The following is a 24,852-nucleotide window of genomic DNA, read 5'->3' on the forward strand; positions in this document are numbered from 1 at the left end:
CATCTTTGTTCTTTGTGGTATGCACGGGAATGTGCTTAATGTATATATGCATAATATATGGAGCCCGATATCATCCTTATGTAGGATTTAATAAACTTAATAATAGTAATAATATAGTTTTAATAATAATAATAATAATGCTGTAATTATAATTATTATATAGTGTTAATGATATTATGTGGGAATATAACTCATAAATTATTCTTCAGACTGATCTTCAACAGACTTATAAAGGAAATTCCCAGATAGGCAAATTACATAATATTAGCATAAGAGTGAAATATATGTAAAGCCAATATATAAGAACATAGGAATGGCATACTAGATCTCTTATGTGTTAGATCTGTCTGCCACATTACTATATTTACTTATTTACGTATCTATATAATTAGAATGATCAATGAGAGATAACATAAAGATGGATAATAATAAATATTAATATAATAAATTTTTTTTTTTTTTGATCGATAAAAGGCCGAAGCCAAATTTTATTTCTTTTATAAAATTATTACATCTCCATTCAGTGTGGGCACCGGTAGGAAAGAATGGAGATAAGAAAACCTCCGGTCTAGCCCAGATCCCATATGGGATCAGATAACAAAAACAACTGTAAATTTTTACAATTCCTCATCTGAGGATGGTGGCTGTCTTATTAAGACATTTTAGTTTCTTTTTGTACATAAAATCTTGCAACACTTTCTGGTTGGATCCATCTTCACAAATATGGCGAATCCCCTAATACTTCGAGTTTTAACTTTTGTCCTGAATCCCGAATCTGCAAAACCTTATTGCAACTTACTTTGCCAGATTGTTAGGAGCATAGTAAATATGATAATTTGTAACAAACATTCAATGAATAATAACATCTTTTCTAATTTTATGTAAGAGGATTGTAGCCTGGATATCCCTTAGCTTGAAACCATCTTAACCTTTTAGGTTTCAATTTAAGAGATTATCCAGGCTACAATTCTGCCTACACAAATGGAAAGGATCAATTTCTAACAGTTCCTTAATTACTTTTAACACAACAGACATCTGATACTCCAAAACATAAATAAAATCATATATATATGTATGTACATTTAAATGTCAATATGCGAGATTATCATAGAGTCTGCCAGGATCATGAATATGTAAAAATGCACACAGAAATATATATGCCTGGAGATAGGAGTGAAACAACAAAAGAGCAAAGGACCTGTACAGAGTCTAATCCAATAGAACCTACTACAAATCTGAATCAATGATTAAGCCTGGACTGACCTCTACTTCCATCCACAAACCACTACAAAAATAAAAAACATTCCATCCATTGCTCAGTAGATTGTAATAACCCGAATGACCCCCACCCGATAAATAAGGGGAATCTAAAAACCAAGATAAATCCAATACTATGATACACTATAAAATCCACTGCTGTACCACAATCAACGAAACAGAAACCAATGCTATCAGACCCCTATTTAACACAGGGCTTATATCAATCACTGTCCGATGCAATGTATCAAGAATATCAGAATTCAAAAAGCCAATAACCTGAGCATGAATACACATAGCCTGGCAGACTTTAAATATCATTAGAAGACATCATATATGCCATATTGAAGTCTATACCCTCGCTGCCTAGGACAGCCTAAACACAGATAACTTGCATTGGAGGGGAGACCTGCATGTGCCAGAACAGGAAAACCCGACATCTACCAATCTCCTTACAACACTCCTGAAACACCCCTTTCACCCACACACAGGGTCAGGTGAGGAGAGATTAATACAAGCATGTATGAAGGATCGAATAAGGATATCTATGCATATATTTTGTACACATATACACATACTCATATATATATAGTATCTGTATGTATATATATGTATATATGTGTGTGTGTAATTGTATGTGTTTCTATTTACACACACACACACACACACACACACACACACACACACACACACACATATATATATATATATATGAGTATATATATATGATTGTGTATATATACATATATCTATATATATATATCTATATATATATATATATATATATATATATATATATATATAACACTTAGTATACCAAAATGCTGTTTTAAGGAAACGGTGACCGCATATCCTAGAAATTATACATGAGGGCCAAGGAGAGGACTTGGAGCGGAGTGATATGAGTTGTAGACATGGCCAACACCAAAGTTTTAATCCGAGGGAGTATCCTTCCTAAAGACAGACGAATTACCATCTGCCCCTAAATTTGCTAAGTTGTCTGCTATAGTATTACCTTCCCTATAAATATGATTAACCGAAGTTTCCTCAAAATATTTGATCAAATCCAGAATTCTTTTTAATTCCGCTTTTAATCTCCAGTTAGACACCAAAACAAAGTATTTATTAATTAATTGATAATAATAAGTATTTATTAATTAAAAATTAATAAATGCGTAAATGATTTATAAATCAAAAATAGGATTAGTTATTTAGTATGGTAAGATAGCTAGTACTTGATAGACTAAAGAAAAGGTAGAACAACCTAGGTTGGATTCATGTTAAGATAGTTTTTGTCTCTTAATCAATTTAGTTAAGTTATAAATATATTGGAAATCAATTAATTACGATTAAAACAGTCTTGAACCAAGTTGGGGACATTACATAATCCATGATGCTTACAAAACTATAAAAGCTAATTAGATGTGTGCTACCCTAGCTTCCCCTTCATTCTTTGCCAATGCCCTCTTGCTTCCATGGCCCCTAAATAGATTTTCTTAATTTATACTCAACTTTAAACATTATCAATCCTGAGCACCCCCAAGGACTGTGTGCATAGGCCCACACAAATATGAGCCAATCAAAAAGTTAAAACCAAGGTGAATTAGTGAATCTGCCCTCAAATTGTTCCCTGTATTTTTATGCTTAGCAAGATGTCTTCATTTGTTAATGTTGGCCCCCCATGTGCAACAAACCAAGATAAAAATCTTTTTGTGGACCAGCCCATGCCATAGTTGTAGAAGACATTCCTCCTCCATTGCTTTGGTACCATAAAACTTATACATCCTATATCAATGTTATAATTGACCAGTTCACTATCAAATATCATAAGTAAGATGTACTTTTGTAAAACACAACATAAATTCCATAATTAGCCATGTAGTTGACAAAAGAAAGAAATGTTTTAACTTGGGAACATACAATACAATTTTTTTATTCACTTGACCATTGACTATCATTAAGGCTTATTATAATGTCATATGTATGTTCAGTTGTATACTTGTCTTTTTATTGCCTAACACACCTACTTCACTGTTTATGAAAGAAACTTCTAGAATCATTAGAACATTGTTCTCCTAAACATTTTGAGACCAACTATGGGACTCATCATTAGGAAATTTTACAATAGTTTTTTGTAGATAGATCGTGATCTACAAGGAAGGTGAGCCACTTGATCTATTGTCTTCTAGTTAATACATTTTCCTTAAAATTGTAATTTAAAATTTTCTTGTTAATGAGACAAAGGATTAAGCATACTAGAACCCTAGAGATTTAGTGTGTTGGACCCCTTCTCTTAAAATTTTAAAGATCAATTTTGATGGGGCTTCTTGAGGCAATACAAGGCTTTTGAGGTTAGCTTGGGTCATTTGAGATAGTGCAAGAGATTTTAATTCAAGTGGCTTCCAAGGTACTTTTAAATGGAACTAATAAAGAAGCCAAAGACCATGCTTTCGTGTTGAGTCTTCAAGTGGCTTCCCATAGTGGATTGAAGTAGATTTGCATTGAAGGAGATTCAATGATCCTTATCAATGCCATAAAAGTTAGTTATATTAAAATTGAAAAATTAAAAGCATTTTGAGATAGGCTTGGGTGGTGCTCGATTCATTTGGTATTATTTCTAAAGAGCTTTTCTATAGAGAGACATAAAGTTTCATATTATTTGACCAATTGTGTTATTGATACCAATGAAGGGTCCAAAGACGATTTATATTTGTGGACAAGGTTTCAAATATTTAGGAATTGGGTTCTTCCTTGGGATCCCCATCAAATTCTTCCTATGCTTCTCATCAAGTCTTTGCCTTTATAGACCTTCATACCTTTCTTTCCCTTGTACTTTAATCATTATAGCTTTTGATTTTGTGGCATTTGGAGGGATTCACCTAACATGGTGTCTAAGAAAGGTTTGAATTTTAAACTTGGAAGGAATTATTAAATTTCAAGGGTGAAGTTCATCCCTTCAAAGATATTTTTTCAATCCATCTTTTCATGGTTTGAGTGTTTAGCAACAAGGACATGATATATGGAGTCACATTAGTTCTTGCTAGTTGAAAAGAGAGAAATGGCATTTAAAGTCCGCATAATCAATACTAGAATGTAGTGTGTTGGCTTTTTAAATTCTCTTTCAAAACAATGCAAAGCACACTTGATCGGAAAATTAGTTGAGATGTTCAAATTAAGTTGTTTTTGTAGCTAAGCAAAGGTTGCAAGTGCACTTTTAGCAAAGAGAGGTTCACTTGAGTGACTATGTAGGCATTTTATATTCTTCCAAGTGTACTTGTAGCAAAGGAATATCTCTTTGGCATTTTGTTTTAGGTGTTTTCTAACATGCTCCAAGTGTTATGTATATGCTCCAAATGATTTAGGATTTCTTTGGGAGTTGTCTTGATCTCATGTAGGTTGTTTGGGTGTCTTTCTTATCTAAGATTATTATTGAAAATGATTCATATTCCTTTAAAAATTGCTACAAAGTATTGAAAGGGATCAACAATGAGTGTGTTCTTGCAAAAGGGTTTAATACATGTTTTGGTGGTGGTCTAAAACACTATCATGATGTGCATGAGATCAACTTCTATATCTGTACACATTGCAAGATGGTTTGTAGGGGAATAGTAGTAGTTGGAAGTTGTTTAGGGCATATGATTACAAAGGGATAATGTTGTCTCTTGTTAAGTAATTGAATGGCTTTGTCTTAACTTTATCTAGTCTTCGTTGTGGGCAACAATGGTTAAGACAGTGACCATGTGGTTTCATTGTCAAGTTGTTTCTTCACCTTGGTTTTAATTTTTTCTTTGTGGTTGACTTATCTACTTATTGGTAGGCTTTTTGAGTTGGATAGTTGTCAATTTAGTTATTCATTTAGGTTGTGAAGATATTATATTCTTGTGGGATAGTCACCATGGATATAATTGTTATCTAAGGCAATTATTCATCATCTAAATGAGGGTGGTTGTTCTTATTCCAAACAACCATTTCTCTTACTAAAGGTGATCAAAGAGTCTTATAAGGCCAAAAGAAAGACAATATAAGGGTTGGTTAGCTTGATAGAGAGAGAGGGAGATGGCAATGGAGAGGGAGGGTCCATAGTTTTTGATAAAGGAAAAAGTGAGATTGAAAGGGATCAAACCCTTGTGCAACAACAATCAACTGATTAATAGAACAAGTTACATGAAGTATTCAACAAACTAGACAACCCAATGAGGTGAAACAAAATCATAGATAATTATGGCCAAGCAATTGCACACAATATACATGGACCTTAGATGCAGCCTTGTAACCTTTACTCTAGAATGAAGGTGGGGGATAAATGTAGGAAGACCTTAGAACAATTATATGTCTTCAAATTTTAGACCTTAATCGATTTTTTATTTGATCTATCACCAATATAAGGATTCATCCATAACAAAATATTCATTTTGCCAACCACACAATGAATAATGTTAGGCTTTTTCAATTACAATATGTTGCGATAAACAACAAGTACATTTGCTAAATTACTGCAACTCCTATAATTACTCTTAACTATATGCAATGGTAGGTGTCACAAAGTTCGCATATTTGTAATGGAAAACTATTGCAACCTCTTTGCATATAACCTCTCCAATTTTTTTTTTTTGAAATTGTACATTTTTTTCAATATATTATATTCCTTTTACATGTGACCCACTTTCTATTCTATATATATGCATAGAATTTAAACTTGGCATTCTTGAATGGTCACAATTGATGGCGCAAAATTGGGTGAATACAAAAGGTTTAGAGATGGGATGTACAACCTAATGGATAAGCAGGATATTTGCCTAACCATTCCCACTTTTTTATTACAAATTTAAATGCCAACACTATTATATTGAGGTCATTATCCACACCCACTCAATACTCCACAACATATTAATCTTAGTGATATATCAAGCAATATGAAAGAACCCAAGAAATGTAGTTGAATATGTTGTCATTTCCTAAATTAACACCCATTCATGATCCTTCTTTATCTTTAATTTGCATCTCTTTTTAATGATTGCTAGATCTAAATATTATTATTACTACTCTCTATGTTCTTCCTCAATTAGTATTGAACCACCTTTGCATTCCGCAAGACAAGGTGATGACGTATCATTACAATCTATAGTCATGCTTACTTCCAACCTTCCTAAACTTATCTTTTTTGGTAAAACAATGTTACACCTATGAAGAATCATATATGTAGCTTGAACAAATATTCACATAGTTGAAGGCCTCGAGAGACCTCCCTTATCACTCTCTTCCCTCCCATGTGAATGAATAGATACATTCTGCTGCTAATCAAATCCACTCTACCAAGTAGTAAATAAATCTATACAATTATTTTGATGAATTTTTTAAAATATCATGTTAAAAATCCTTTATCCCATGACAAAGAAGCAAGTGAATATAGATACCATAAAGTGAAAAAAAGAGAAATTGGACAAGTCATTATGAAATAGTGTTAATAGACTGAATTGATGTTATTGAAAGAGGAAGATAAATTATGAAAAAAAATAAAATATTAGCATAGATCATCCAATAGCTTCACAACTAGAAGGAAAAAATCTTCATTGATCTATTTGAGAATGATCTATTTGAGAATGAAATATTATACATATATAGAACCAAAATATAACTAAATAGGGAAACTAAAATCCAAAACTACAAAAAAATTTAATCACTATAAATAATGTTCATTATCCTACACTCTTTCTTATAATGAACATTTAGAAACTTCAAAACAAAAAGAAGGATATTCATTATTTTGGCATTTGCCCCCCATAATGAATATTGGAAAGAACACCAAGCACAACTTTGAAGTCTCTAGTGAGTCGCTTGTCTCCAAAACTACAAAATTATGATGTTGCATGTGATCCATCTCAAACTCAATAATGAAGCATACTTACTCATAGTGTGTCCTAATGAACTATGTGCCAAATAGATCACAACTAAATAGTTCAATCCAAAAACATTCCAATTTTTTGTTGAAATATTATTTAAATATATTAACCCATCCCAGGTCACAAATCTCTTGTTCTCAATAAAGGCACATGTAGATATAAAAAATGAACTACTACTTTGGAAAAATGAGTATATATCCAAATATGGTGACTCATGTCATCTCAATGGCAATCTCCCAAAAATGGTGAATCTACATTCTCCAATCATCAATGTAGTCACTTTGCAATCAAGGATGATCAATTTATTTTCAACTATTAGTGAGTCACTCATCACTAGTGTTCACTGTAATTAAATATGATCAAACTATACGTGAGCATTGTGAGCCACTCTCATCATTGGTGCTCACTCCAAATCATGACCATGTATAGTCATAAAAAAATAGCTCACTCTATCTATAGTTTCCAAAACTTTGTAACTTGAAATATCAAAATCTCAATCAAAGTGAATTTCTATAATCCTAAGACCTATCACATGGACCATCCTCAACTCTTTAATATTTAGGACCCACAAATGTCTAAAACTATCACAAATAACTTAGGAGACTTTTAAAATAAACCAATAATACCATGCAATAATTTTTTTTATAAAACATCTTAAATTTACATCAATCATCTATGTGAAATGTCTAGTCAAATTTGCACAATATATCCCCCTAGTAGATGAGAGAGGATAATACCAATAACGTTCCCCTACAACAACTTCATAATAACTAGAAATGATCCTCTAGTATCACTATATCAACATCATCAAAATAAGTAAAAAAATTTTAAATCATCATATTTGAACACATGGAATCCATGAAACTCTAAAGAAGAGAAATGCCATAAAAAAATTGGAGCATCAAAAGGACTCAATATAGTCTTATTTATAGCATCTAGATCAAATTTTGTCAAAGATTTCACAACCACAATATCTAGAGAACCGTTTGTTGTATCCCTAAGATTTGGTTTTAACAAAGGATGTATAGCACGCAACATAGTTTTGTACACTTTCTTCTAAAAATAATGAGAAGAATAATGAGTATGATGACCATATGTGAAGAACATGGATGCAGGTTAAAGCAAGAAACTAGTGTATGACCATGAAGTTCATAACAAGAATAAAAATTTAGTTGAACTGATTTGACACTTGCAAAGGAATATTTAACTTTACATGTATTCATGAGCCCTCCAAATACACATTTGATGGGTTTCAAATATTATGATACATAAGATCCAATAAAACCTTTATAATAGAACGCATTTTCCCTTGTTTGTTTTCTAAGGCCATATATGTTCACAATAGGTTTTGATTAACCAAAAATAGAACTAGATATATCACTAGATTTAGGTAGGGGTATGATAAAATATTGTTTGATTTAGACATGGCATTTTTTAATATAACACAAGAGAAGATGTGATATGTGTTTGCTTGATTTTGGTTGTAATAGTTTGTTTGTTTGTTTGTTGTTTTGTTTTGTTTTGTTTGTTTGTTTGTTTGTTTTTTTTTTTTTTTTTTCACTTTCTTGTTGTGGAAGTGCTAGAAGGAACATCTCGTTCAATATTTTTCTTTTGTGCCAAGGCAGTGGGTGTCATATCTTGTAACCTATCTCTCACCTAGTGTCGCAAAATATATTGATCATAAAATTTCATGAGGTAGGCTTACTAGTCTCCAATAGTTTGCAATATGATTAGCCTTTTTTGAGTGTCAATTTTAATGCATAAAGATAAAACATCATCTTCATACAAAGTAGATCTCATGATGTTAGCTCAACCAATAATGCTAAAATACTAGATATTTAGTTGATAGATCTTAGCCTTAAACATGATCTAACAAAGGATTTGCAACACACAACATAGTTTTGTACACTATCTCCTAAAAACAATGAGAAGAATCATGAGTATGATGATCACATGAAGAGCATGGGTGTAGGTCAAAATAAGAAACTGGTGTATGACTATGAAGACCACAATAGGAACATAATTTTGGTTCAACTGATTTAACACTAACAGAGAAAGATGATTTTTTACATGTATTCATAAGCCCTCTAAATAAAAGTTCAATGAATTTCAAATATTTTGGTACACAAGATCCAATAAAACCCTTATAATCCAAACCACGTAAATTCCCTTATTTATTTTCTAGGATTGTAGATGCTCACGATAGGTTTTGACTAACAAATAATAGAACTAGAAATTTTGCTAGATTTAGACATCAAAATTAAAAAATACTATTTAATTTAAACATTAAATATTTTTCTTATGTAACACAAGAGAAGATGGGATATATGTTTGTTTGATTTTGATTTTAATATCTTTCTTTTTCTCTTTCTTGTTGTGTGGAAGTGATAAAAGGATTATCTTGCTCATTATACTTTTTTTGTGCTAAGGCACTTGGTGTCATATTTTGTAACTTATCTATCTTTTATTGTAGCAAAATATAGTGAGCATGAAATTGCATAAAGACAGGCTTAATAGTCTCTAATACTCATGCAATATGATTAGTCTCTTTTGAGTTGTCAATTTTAATGTGTACTAATAAAATTTCATCTTCATACAAAGTAGATCTCATGATGCTATCTCAACCGATAATGTTGAAAAATTAGATACTTAGTTTGACGGATCTTTATCTTGACCATAATCAAACAAAAAACACATTATACCTAATAACTCCTTGTTGGTATTTCATGAGTGTTTTACCTAGCTAGTTCACCACGTAGGTCCTAATTGCACTTGTTACTTAAGTTCTCTCAGGGTACACATAGGATAGTTATCACTTTATGTCTCTCGTCATGACATTATGACATGTTCATAAGATTAAGAAAAATGTCATAGTCTTATGCAATCCCATGTTCACTCATCCTATATAACAAAAGGGTTCCCTTTGTAATCTTAAATTGCAAGTAATCTATTATTTGCATCCTTTGATAGGATATCATTATTCTCTCATAGCTCATTTGTCCTATGCTTTCAAAAAAGTTCCTATATCCTAGGTGGCTACAATATTCAACCAAATGTTGCATGTTATAGACCATTCTATACCATTTCTTATGGTATCAAAGCTTGTGGAATTACTTTTTGATAACCTTAATTAAGAGATTTAAGTTGTAAATATTGGTAGATATTGAAAAGTTGAGGATGCTCTTCTCTCACATTGAATGATGATTCAAAACATCAATAACTCTTGAAAGAAATACCAAATTTGGGGGTTTCCTCTTTGTGTATTTGTATTGTAGATCAAAACTGGAGCTTGTTGGTGTAGATTTGAGCTCACCTTTGAGTTTAGGGTGTTTGAAAAAGTTATTTTTCTTTTTCTTTTGTTTAAATTGGACATCTAAGACCAAATCTACAAAGTTTTCAAGTTGGGAGGTGGTTGTCAAATCCAAAAGGTAGCTACAAATTTTGAGTAGTTTGGGTCAAAACTAACTCTTCCATCACATCCAAAAGCCCGAAGAACTAGATTGACTTTGAAATCATCAAAATCGCAACACTTTGCCTTAGGCCCTTAAAATAAAATTTCACCCCTCACTATTAATTTCATATGGCCATATGTATGACTGTACAATTGTATGTGTAGAAGGATCATTAACTAGTATGACAAGTTAAATAATCTTTTCTCTCTCTCTTTTTTTTTTATAATTTAAAAAAAAAATCAAAATTTGCAGGTCAAACCTACTTGCGTAGGTAGAATTGCATAAACATAATTACCATAGACGTATGGGCCACTTAGAGTGTCCACATGGAATTCTCTAATATGCCCATTGTGACCACACACATACATAATCTTAGAGACTTTGCTAATGCAAAATATTCTAAATTCTTGTTGGAGATATTTTGATATCAAAATATAAGTCAAATTTTGGAGATTCCATCAATGTCTTAACCACAAGAGAATATTCTTTTAATATTTTTCCAAAGGGGATATTCTATCTCTCTAGGCATATTCCTTGTTGACAAAAATATATACATAGGTGTTTTTGCCCCCCTCATAATTGAAATGTTTCATTTTGGAAAACAAGATTCGTGAGCCCACAACTCAATAATTTGGCCTCCTTTTTGTGAGAATTCATTTTTGAGTTGGGGCATAATTTAGTGATCTTTGTAGTGGTGCAATAATTTTTTAATTTTGGTATCTAGTTTATTGAGAAGTTGCAAATTCTTATAGGCGTTGCTAAATCATTCTCATTTTGGGAACTTCTGGGGTTCCATTCTCACTCTTACAATAACATTTTTGGGTGTAGTTTTTTTGAAAGTGCATAATTTTTCTCCTTTTTAGTGGTGTGATCAGATTGACCTCATTCTATCTAAGAATCATATTGAGTTTTTGGCCAACTTTGACATTTGCAAGCACTAATATCAAGTCTAGTTTGTTGTTTTTTGACATTTAGCACCTATAATCACACAATGATCACAAAGTGCTATAGTATATATTTTTGTGGGGATTCATGATTGTGTAATTTTGGGGGATAATCCTATACTTGTGTTGGGTCAAGTCTCTTAACTAGTCTACGATGTGACAGTGGAGGAGTTTATCATGGGTATCAAAAGGCACCCTATTTTAATCAGGTTTGCTTCAGACTGCTCTATTTCATGCCACAAAGGTGTTTCTACCTGGTGGAAGAATGCTACTGCTGATCACTTAACAATCAATGCTCTTGACTTTGCGTATGCTGGCTCCTCTCATGAGGATGATGTCGATGTCGTTCCCCTCACGACTACTGATGCTCTTGCTGCTCCCTTTGTGGCCTCATCTCCTGAGGTCCCCACTTCTGCTTCTCGTGTTCTGCAGCCATGATCCCCTGCTGTTGGATCTGCTTCTACTACTATTGTTTCATCACAACCTGTTGTTGCTCTATAATAACCTCCTGTCATTCTGTTGTAGCACTATGTTGACATCTCTGTTTGTAACCTTGCGGGGTCCCTTCCGATTGATCTCTCTTTTGATGGACCTAATGACAACATCACCTAGATTGTGGTTGCTCGCAGGCGGAAGGGGAAGTCTTCTCCCTGCCCCAACCCCCCCTCGTTGGGGTTTGGGTGGCTCTCCCCCCCCTTGAGTGGAGCCCTTTTTTCTCTTCAATTGGATAGGATTCCTTGCCTATCCAGCTGCGTTTGTTTTTAATTGCCTTTGGGCTGTTGTTCTTTTTGCCAACATTATCTCTCTTGATGTTGTTGTTGTTTGCTGATAGTTTTTGACTATGTTAAGGGTCAGCGCTCTAGTTATCGCTGATTTACTAATCAAAAACACATTGTAGGTGGCTTAATATTTTGCTCTATCTATATGGACTAGTTCCTAAACTATCATCATATCGGGAGGGAGTTGTGTGGTACATAAAGGCTAAACATTTCCTAGGAGTAATTGGTTGTAGTTGTGATATTGACACACAAATGACCACTAATGGCATTGAGTGCCTTCATAGCCTTATGGCAAAAATTTGGGAGATGTATGGAGAATCGAAATAAACTCCATTCCTAGAGGATCCTATTACAAATTATCATGTTCTAATTGATGATAAAAAAATTATAGTTCTTGTTCAATGGAAACATTTTGGTTGTGTTGATGATAGATAGATTTCTCCTCCTCCTACAAGTACTTCTATTGAGACTTAAATTTCTATGGTTCCTAATCTAGATTTAGAGGTTTTATCTTCTTCATCTATGAGTCAACATCTTGAGGTTGAAGACTCTTGTAATCTAGCACTAGTAGAATCATTTGATGTACACATAATGACATGTAGTGTGGACAACTTGGTACTGATAAGTGTAGTCAAATGGCATGCATTGAGATTTCACATCCTTCATTTATTGTTGCATTTGTAGATGCTTGTGTTGCCATAATTTTGGCTAATTGTGGTTTAGTGTAGCAGGATATTCATAGTTCTTTTGACATGGCTATTTGGGATGACACTTGATTGACACTACAAGTTTTTTTTGTGAGACCTATTTTGTAGACTCGAAGGACACTATTGAGGTTATGCATCTCCTCTTTGTTGTTACTTTGGATGAGTTACATAACCTTGTTCAAATGTTATAGGGGAGCATCTTGATCCTCTTATTCATTCTCTTCCTCATCATTTGTCACAATTTGGAATTGTTCTGGAGAACCTTGATAAACATTTGGAGGAGCCATATTTGTCTTTGGATTGTGTTCTACAAGCATGTCTACTAGATTATGGATTTTTATCTTGATTAGTGTGATAACTTTCAATGTCAATATGGAGGCACTCAAGTAGAATTCAAAGACATCACACATCATCTATTTTTCCTCATCTTCCTTTCAGGAATGGAAAGACATTTTGCATACTATGCTGTTTTTGTTTCTTCCTAAGGGTAGGAATGTTATTCAACACCATTGGATTATCTTCAATTTTCATTCTCGAGCATCTATCATCATTGGAAGATACTCTACATTAAGGGAGGGTTGCATGATATCTCTTCTTCTTCTCTCTTACTGGGGTTAATTTTTCCTCACATGGGATTCTTCCTCCTCATTATTCATTGAGAGCGTTTTGTTTTCATCTTTCTTTTGGGGAGGAGCTTTGTCCCATTGGGATTTCTCCATTAATGAGAGATTTCATTGCATTTGTACATGATAACTTCATATGCCTAGTAACCATGACCCATTTTGCATCATTTTAATTTGTGTATATTCTCCTTAAGTTGCACTTAAGGGGGTGTTGATTTGAAAGGGGTGTTTTACCTAGCTAGTTCATCACCTAGGTCCTATTCACACTTGCTACTTAAGTTTACTTGGGGTACACATAGGATAGTTATAACTCTATGTCTTAAGTCATTGTATTAAGACACACGTCATAATATTATGCAACTTCTGTTCACCTTAGCCTATGTAACAAATGGGTTCCATTTGTAATCTTAAATTGTAAGCGATCTATCATTTGCATTGTTTGATAGAATAACATTATTCTCTCCTAGTTGATCTCTCTTGCGATTTCATAGAATTTTCTAAATCTTGGGTAGCTACAATCTTCAACCAAATCTTGTATGGTATAGAGAATTATATAATAACCCTTACACTCTTATATAGATGAGATTTTCACTCCTTACAAACTTTTATTTCTCTTTATCACATAAAAACACCTCATATCTCTATGAAATACTAATACATAATTACAACCCTATGTATCCAATTATTGCAACCATAAAATCTTAACGCTCAAGAAAAAATTATAAATTTTGTAATGCCCGCCAAAATACTCTAGAGAAATAAACTAAAATCTAATAACAATGGAGATATTTTTTTTTTCAATTAACCTTTACTGCAATACAATATCTAGAATACACATTACCTCCTAAAATCATTATTGCATCATTACTAATTACATGAAATACATGACATAACCATGAAACCATAAGGGTAAGTGCACAAAGTTGTGTCCACTTAGTGTGGAAGTTTTACACTTAGAAAAAAATGACAAATCTCATGGAGTGCATGAGAGACGAAACGGGATCCCGTTTCACGTCGGAATCCTGAGCCAAAATTTGAAACGGGATCCCGTTTAACTTCGGGATCCCGAGCCTAGATCTAAGAAACGGGATCCCATTTGAAAAACAAAATGGGATCCCATTTCAAAAACAAAATGGGATCTCGTTTCCTTTTTAAAATATTTTTTTTAAAAGAAAGTTTTAAATTTTTTTATTTTTTATTTTTTATTTTATTTTTATTATTTTGTTTATAAAAAATACAAGCTATATATACATGAAATATAAAATTTATATATAAGTCACATTTCTCTGTCTTTTTTTCCCTTTCTATCTCACTTTCTCCCCTCTCTCCCAAAATCTAAAACTATGTCTCTACCTCTCTCTCATGTCCTTAACTCTTTACTCTTTATCTCTGCTATCTCTATACACCTCCCCTTACCCCCTACTTACCTATATTTATCTAAATATACATCTCTACCTCTCTCTTAATGTACCATCTCTCTCTCACAACCAACTTATCTTTCTCTACATATGTCTTAATAGATCCTCTTAAGGCTCTTATGACATAATAAGACCTATTATGTCACAATGGGACCTATTATGACATAATAGGTCGCATTATGACATTATAGGTCATATTATGTCACAATAGGTCCTATTATGACATAATACCCCTTAACAAGTCCTAGTAAGGGGTATAAAGTCATAATAGGTCTTCTTAAGGGGTTTTATGACATAATATGACCTATGATGTCATAATAGGACCTATGATGACACAATAGGACCTATTACATCATCATAGATTTTATTATGTCATTATTAGTCCTATTATGACATAATACCTTTTAACAGGTCCTACTAAGGGGTATAATGTCATAATAGGTCCTCTTAAGGGGTCTTATGACATTATATGACCTATTATTACACATAATAGGTCCTATTATGTGATAATTGATCTTATTATGTCATAATAGATCCTACTAAGGGGTCTTATGTCATAATAGGTACTCTTAAGGGGTCTTATGCCATAATAGGTTGTATTATATCACAATATGACCTATTATGACATAATAGGACCTATTATGTCACAATAGGTCCTATTATGTCACAGTGTCATCTATTATGACATAATAGGTCGTATTGTGACATTATAGGTCCTATTATGTCATATTGTGACCTATTATGACATAATAGGTCATATTATGACATCATAGGTCCTATTATGTCACAATAGGTCATGTTATGACATAATACCCCTTAACTCTCTCTAAAAGTACCATCTCTCTCTCTCAACCAACTTATCTTTCTCTACATATGTCATAATAGGTCCTACTAAGGGGTCTTATGTCATAATAGGTCCTAGTAAGAGGTATAATGTCATAATAGGTCCTCTTAAGGGGTCTTATGACATAATAGGTCGTATTATGTCATAATAGGACCCATTATGTCACAATGGGACCTATTATGATGTAAGACCCCTTAAGAGGACCTATTATGACATTATACCTCTTACTAGGACCTATTATGATATAAGATCCCTTAGTATGACCTATTATGACATATGTAGAGAAAGATAAGTTGATTGAGAGAGAGAGATGGTACTTTTAGAGAGAGTTAAGGGGTATTATGTCATAACAAGACCTGTTGTGACATAATAGGACCTATAATGTCATAATACAACCTATTATGTCATAATATGTCACATTGTGACATAATAGGACCTATAATGTCATAATAGGTCACATTGTAACATTATAGGTCCTATTATGACATAATACCCTTAACAAGTCCTAGTAAGAGGTATAAAGTCATAATAGGTCCTCTTAAGGGGTTTTATGACATAATATGACCTATGATGACATAATAGGACCTGTTACATCATCATAGATCCTATTATGTCATTATTAGTCCTATTATGACATAATACCCTTTAACAGGTCCTGGTAAGGGGTATAATGTCATAATAGGTCCTCTTAAGGGGTCTTATGACATAATAGGACCTATTATGACATCACAAGTCCTCTTAAGGGGTCTTATGACATTATATGACCTATTATGACATAATAGGTCCTATTATGTGATAATCAACTCTATTATGTCATAATAGGTCCTACTAAGGTTCGTCTTATTTCATAATAGGTCCTAGTAAGAGGTATAATGACATAATAGGTCCTCTTTAGGGGTCTTATGACATAATAGGACCTATTATGACATAATAGGTCCTATTATGTGATACTCGATCATATTATGTCATAATAGGTCCTACTAAGGGGTCTTATGTCATAATAGGTCCTAGTAAGAGGTATAATGCCATAATAGGTCCTCCTAAGGGGTCTTATGACATAATAGGACCTATTATGACATAATAGGACCTATTATGACATAATAGGTCGTATTATGTCACCATAGGACCTATTATGACATAACAAGACCTATTAAATGTAATAGGTCACATTTTGACATTATAGGTCCTATTATATCACAATAGGTCCTGTTATGACATAATACCCCTCAACTCTCTGTAAACATACCATCTCTCTCTTCCAAACAACTTATCTTTCTCTACATATGTCCTAATAGGTCCTACTAAGGGGTCTTATGTCATTATAGGTCCTCTTAAGGGGTCTTATGACATAATAGGTCGTATTATGTCATAATAGGACCTATTATGTCACAATGGGACCCATTATGACATAATAGGTCGTATTATGACATTATAGGTCTTATTATGTTGCAATAGGTCCTATTATGACATAATACCCCTTAACATGTCCTAGTAAGGAGCATAAAGTCATAATAGGTCCTCTTAAGGGGTTTTATGACATAATATGACCTATGTTGTCATAATAGGACCTACGATGACATAATAGGACCTATTACATCATCATAGATCCTATTATGTCATAATTGGTTCTTTTATGACATAATACTCTTTAATAGGTCCTACTAAGGGGCATAATGTTATAATAGGTCCTCTTAATGGGTTATAACATAACAGGACCAATTATGACATGATAGGTTATCTTAAGGGGTCTTATAACATTATAGGACCTATATGACATAATAGGTCCTATTATATGATAATAGATCCTATTATGTCATAATAGGTCCTACTATATGATAATAGATCCTATTATGTCATAATAGGTCCTACTAAGGGGTCTTATGTCATAATAGGTTCTAGTAAGAGGTATAATGTCATAATAGGTCATCTTAAGGGGTATTATGACATAATAGGACCTATTATGACACAAAAAAGACCTATTATGTCACAATGAGACCTATTATGACATAATAGGTCGTATTATGACATTATAGGTTCTATTATGTCACAATAGGTCTTGTTATGATATAATACCCCTTAACAAGTCCTACTAAGGGGTATAAAGTCATAATAGGTCCTCTTTAGGGATTTTATGACATAATATGACCTATGATGTCATAATAGGACCTATGATGACATAATAACATAATAGGTCGTATTATGACATTATAGGTTCTATTATGTCACAATAGGTCTTGTTATGATATAATACCCCTTAACAAGTCCTACTAAGGGGTATAAAGTCATAATAGGTCCTCTTAAGGGATTTTATGACATAATATGACCTATGATGTCATAATAGGACCTATGATGACATAATATGACCTATTATGTCATCATAGGTCCTATTATGTCATAATCAGTTCTATTATGACATAATACCCTTCAAGAGGTCCTACTAAGGGGTATAATGTCATAATATGCCCTCTTAAGGGGTCTTAAGACATAATAGGACCTATTATGACATGACATGTCCTCTTAAGGGGTCTTATGACATTATAGGACCTATTATGACATAATAGGTCCTAGTAAGGGGTCTTAAGTCATAATAGTTCCTATTACGAGGTATAATGTCATAATAGGTCCTTTTGAGGGGTCTTATGACATAATAGGACCTATTATGACTTAATAGGTTGTATTATGTCATAATATGACCTATTATGTCACAATAGGACCTATTATGACACATTAGGACCTATTATGTCACAATGGGACTTATTATGACATTATAAGTCCTATTACGCCACAATTTATAAGATCTTCTAAAATCAAGAATTTGTATTATAACTCCTAGAGATTTGAAACCACTCTCAAACATCTTGCCAATATATACATGAAATATAACTTAAATTATAAGAAAGGAAAAAGATAAAGGGAAATGTGACTTAAACTTAAAAGTTATATTTCATGTATATATAGTTTTTTTTTTTAAATATTAATTTTTTTAAAAAAAAAATGTATATATAGTTTATTTAAAAAAAAAAATTAAAAAAAAGGGAAACGGGATCCCGTTTGATCCCGTTTTGTTTTTGAAACGGGATCACTAAATTTTTTTTTAATTATTTTAAAAAATGAAACAAGATCCCGTTTTTAAAAATTTCAAACTTTGGTTTGGTTGTAGCTTTGGTTTTGGCTTGGGAAATGGCTTGGATAGCCGACCCTTTTGATAGTTCTGATACTTAATATAAGTACAGATCCAATAGCCAACAAGATGAGAGGGGGGGGGGGGGGGGGCGCGTGAATCATACAAACTTAATCTTCCATAAAAACATCAGATTCAACCTCGGTAACATATATTTCAGTAATATAACCAAAACTGTCAAACATGCAAACTCAAAAGCATATAAACATCATAAACCTCATAACTCCAGATTTAACGTGGAAACCCAAATAGGGAAAAACCACTGTGGGATTTCAGACCCACTAAGAAATATACTCTTCTAGAGCATGCTCGGTTAAAAGCAAATCCTGTTAAAGATTACAAACACATTGCTAGATGTGACCCGATTAAGGGATTTCCCTCAGATCTGTTAGGATCTTCACCTTGTTAGAAGTGACCTTGTTAAAGGATTTCAAACACTCAATTAGAATGTCACCTTGCTAGAGGGTTTTACAAATAAGACTGTTAAGTCCACTTGGTTAAGAGATTTTCTGTCACTTTCACAAAATAACAGTAATAAAATCTTTTTTGCAACTTCACATCTAAAATGCTAAAGGAGATTCTTATTTGTTCAATACAATCTAGACATAAAACTAATCTTGTCCATCTGTCGGGCTTCTATACTCTGTTATTCAAACAGGTCTTCAAGCTTCTGTGCTCGGTAATCACTATGTAGCATCCCTATGCATACACTTGCCCGCATACATTGTTTATCAACAGTTCCCTATTTATAAACAATTAGGTAACCGATTAATCTCCTTGATCACATTTCCCATGATCAATCATAGCTATTAGATCTTTGATCTTGTCCAGGTTCAATGCATCTTTCGATCTGAAAACGTTTTACCTCGCCTAGGAACTTGCATATATTTCTTGGAACTTGTGCCAGGGTATTGCGGTTCAATCTGCGTTGTAGATCTTCATGCCGACTTTCCTTTGCCATAGATTCATTAACAAACTATATTAATGACATACCAATCATTCAATTAGCTCCAGCTCATCAGCTTCCTTCATTAAATAACACGTGCAAACATTTAATGCATTCTGTTATAGCTCGGTTACAACTCGGTAACAACTCGGTAAATACTAAACTTCACTCGGTAGACATTCCGCCTTCATTAACCGATAGCGATAACCTTAGGGTTTATCGACTAGGTTCCTTAGGGTTTACTGACTAGGTTCTTTGCTTGATAACATAGTATAGTATTAACCTTTACATTTTACAACATATGTATGATGTTAAAACAATCTAAACATCATGATCTCATCATTGTCTGACTCGGTAATAGTTGCCCATTGAATACCTTATTCATCCCTTTATTCATCATATTCTTTCTTGTGTCTTTTACCGACATCTTTATATTCTTCAAATCATACTTCGCAAGATATGGCAACATCATACTGAATTAGAAAATCAATTTCTTGACATCAATGACAAAATAATAATATCAAGACAGTAAACATCTTTAATCAATTATATCCATAATCATCAACAACCTTCTCAATATCCTTATTGAAATGCCAACAATCTTTCATTGTCTGTTATAATGTTATATTGCCAACACCTTTGGCTTGGACCTGGTTTGACCTGCAACTTGAAGGCCAAATCAATCTTCATATAAAATAATGACTTCAAAAATATATCTGAACACCAAATTTTCAGAATTTTTTTAAACAATGAAAACCCATTATAGTAGAGACTGTCTAGCTTCGAAATATGTAATTTTTTAAAAAAATTGATCAATATTTTTATTTTTAAAATAATTATTAATGAAAGAGGTCTATAAACTCGAAATAACATGGTTTTTTAGTTTTTTAATAACTTTTTTGTCTCTAAGTTTTTTGAAAAAAAAATTATATGGCATCAAACTAGAGACAATTATATACAGTTTAAAAAAAAGAAAAACCAAAAAATGTTAAGTTTAGGTCAAATTATGCTTGCCGTACACAAGAATTTTTCAAAACAATGATTATGCCCAATAAAAATTAACAAAAAAAAAAATGTGCAGAAATAAATTACAAAAAAATATTCTCATCAAAGGTGAGTAAGTTATAGATCTTTTCCTAAAAATATTTATAGAAATAATTTCATTTAGGTCAAATTAAGCTTGCCGTACACGGGCATGGTATGGTCCTGAAAAGTGACTTTTAAACTATAGGTTTTAGTAATGCCTATTCAAACTTCATTTTTAAGATCTGGGTATTAAAATAAATTACATATTTAGAAAGAAGACTTCGAGCACTACATTTTCTATTACTGATTTTTTTCAAGATTCATTCTTTAAGTGCCTCAAATATTTAGGTCAAACGAGACGAAATCGAAAAAAAAGGGAAAAACTTCCACTTTTTGGCCAAAAAGTGGACACGACTTCTTGCACTTACCCATAATACGCAAGTAGAATAACCAATCAATCATTAACTTAAACTACACAATGCATATCAATTCCCTAGGGTATCTCAACGTCACTACTTAACATAAAACCAACTCATAACGTAACCATTTAGACCATCATAGTAAAACTCACAACCTATCCATTCAAATACATCTATTACATCAACCCATAAACTTATTCCAAGCACATATCATATTTTAACCATCTAACATACTCTTTAGATTTCTGAAGAGAGAACCTAACAGATATTCTAAGTAACCATTCTTTCTTTCATTATAACAAAAACATAAATATTATAAACACTCTTAATCAAAACTAGAGAAACCTCTAGTAAGTTCTTTGTATTATGGTGGACTTTGCGGGAGGAGGTGAGCGGCGAGCGGGAAATTCAAATTTCAAACAGGGTGATGGCGGACTTTCTACGTCCGGTGCTGGTAATCAGGTAGGTTCTCAGGCATCCCAGGGTCCTGTGGGGGACAAGACGCCAAACAAATCGGTTGAAGATAAAGATTCAATAGTAGGGGACTCACATGATAGAGGTAAAGTAAAGAAATGGACGACTCTATTTGGAGTTAGGCCTTCGGTGCGTTCTGGACTTCCAGAAGTTAAAAATCTTTCTGATCCAACGACAAGGGGTTTTTGCTATAGCTGTGCCGGATAAGCTGGTTGATTTCTCTGTCTCTGGTCTGGCTATGACTTTGGTTGGGCGATTTGTTGGTTTTAGACCTAACATTGATGTTGTTAGGAACTTTATAAGGAGAAAATGGGTTCTCAAAGGCCAAGTGGATGTGGCAGCTTTGCCTAGGGGGTTTTTCTCTTTTGATTTTAATAATGAAGAAGATTTGAATAAAGTGCTCTGTGAAGGTCCGTGGATGTTCGGCAAGTCAGCTTTGGCTTTACAAAAATGGGCTCCTAACTTACCGTTGGATGATTCCTTCTTCATGTCGGCTCCTGTGTGGACGCGTCTTCCTGGCCTTCCATTGGAGTTTTGGAATGAGGAGGTTTTTAAAGGGATTGCGGGCTCCTTCAAGGAACTCCTGTCGATCGACACGATGACTGCAACTAAATCTAGGTTTGTTTTTGCTCGTATTTGTGTTAATGTTAATCAAATGACGGATATGCCTCAATCCATTGAGATTTTGTCTAAACTGGGGAAATGGACCCAAGTGATTGAATATGAATCTCTCCCATTTGTGTGTTTTCATTGTAAAAAGTTGGGTCGTTGGGCGAAAACCTGTCCTTCCAAGAAGGGTAAGAAAAGTAAAACTGATAGTAATCCGAAGCATAAATGGCAAACGAAAGGGAATAATGATGATCTACCTCCAGAGTTAATCCCTGAGAAGGAAGTGACCGACTTTGAAATTGAGGAAAATAAGGGTATGAAGAACTACAAGGAAAACTCTGTTGGAGCTTGTTCTAATAGTCAAAAAGAAAGTAATGAGGAGGAAGAGAATGGTACTGAATACCTGGTTCAAAAGACTGAATCTGAGGATTCGAAGGTTGATCTTATCATCCAGGGTAAAGCTATTAATTTATCCAGTGATGATGTTTCAGTTTCACTTACTAACAAGGAAAGCGAGGAAGACTTTAATGAAGCTCAGGACTATAATATATTGGAAACAAAGCCTTTGTTATTGTTAACCAATGGAAGTCCTAAGCAGATGAGAAATATGAACCTGAACTCCCAATGTAAAACTCCTCCCAGAAGCATAAAGACGGTGAGTCTTGAGGGAAATCCTTGGATTTTCGGTAATAAAAAAGGCAAGTCAAATAAGGTAGGACCCAATGGAGGTATTTCAACCAAAAGAAAGAATAAGAAGGTTGCAGATGTTGGAAATCATAACAAAAAAGAGGGGAGACCCTCACTAAAGAATCAGAGGGAACATGAAAGTTGGAAGAACCGTGCTGATGGGACGCAGATTTCCATCAAGGCAACCTTATCTCCGGTTAAATTATGAAGACAATTTCATGGAATATCAGAGGGTTGAACACCCCCCACAAGCAGGATGTGTTGCGTAATATTGTTAGAGATCATAAACCGGATGTAGTTCTTATTCAGGAGACTAAGATGTGTAAGGATAAAGTGGAAAAAATTAGAATTTTCAAAAACAATGGGGTGATTGGTACTAGCTCGAAGGGAGCCTCAGGATGCACAACTATCTTTTGGAATCAAAATTCCATTAAGGGAAGGAAATTGCTTCAAGGGTTAATAGGACCTCAGTTTTGCTTGAGCACATTAGGGATGACTTTGTCTGCGTTATCTCTAATATCTACGCTCCTAATACTAAAGCTGGAAGAGCTAAATTTTGGAGTTGTTTGGCAGTTGAGAGACAAAGGTTTTCAGATAAAAGCTGGATGATTATGGGAGATTTCAACACTCCCTTAAAAGAGGATGAAAAGATGGGAGGCCTTCCTTTGCAGTTAGATGGAAGACAAGATCTCATGGACTTTATCAATGACCAAGCTTTGATGTATGTGGATCTCAGAGGGATTAATTATACTTGGACCAATAGAATAATTGGCCCCAATCTCATTCAAGTTAGGTTGGATAGATCCCTAATCTCCCCTGATTGGCTATCTAAGTACAATTGTTCTCTGGTGTCTATCATTAAGGTTGGTTCTGATCATTATCCTATCTCTTTCACTGCCAATCCTACTTCCTCAAAACGTAATTTTTCATTTAGATTTGAAAAAGCTTGGTTATCCCACCCCTCTCTGGAAAACTTTGTTTCCGAGTGGTGGAATTCGGAGGTGGAGGGTTCTTCTTTATTCAGAGTGGCCAAAAAGCTTAATATAATCAAAGCTAAAGTCAAAATATGGAGTAAAGAGACTTTGGAGATATCTTCAAAATGAAATCCAATATTAAGAAAGATATTAAAGAAGTCCAGGATAAAATTCAAGTGGAAGGCCTCTCTGAGGCTTTGAGGAATTCTGAAAACGGGTTTCTTTCCAAATACCATGAAATTATCTCTAATGAAGAAACCTTTTGGAGACAAAGATCACGAGCGTTATATTTGAAGGAAGGTGATAAAAATACCCAGTTTTTCTATGTGACTGCTCTTAAGCATAGGGAAACCAACATGATCTCTAGTTTATCCAGTAATAGGGTTATTTTGTCAGATGAAGATGAAATTAGAAAGGAAGCTGTGGATTTCTTTAGTAATCTTTTGGGTGGTGAGGATTCTTTGGATATCAGAAATCAAGACCTTCTTGCTCAAGCTATCCCTTCCATTTTAAATGAGGATGACAACAAATCTCTATCTAGGATCCCTTCGAATTAGGAGATCAAAAAGGCTATTTTTTCCTTTCTTGGAGACAAGTCTCCTGGACCGGACG

The sequence above is a fragment of the Cryptomeria japonica genome, chromosome 6 (assembly GCF_030272615.1).
Source record: "Cryptomeria japonica chromosome 6, Sugi_1.0, whole genome shotgun sequence".
Taxonomy (NCBI): Eukaryota; Viridiplantae; Streptophyta; class Pinopsida; order Cupressales; family Cupressaceae; genus Cryptomeria; species Cryptomeria japonica.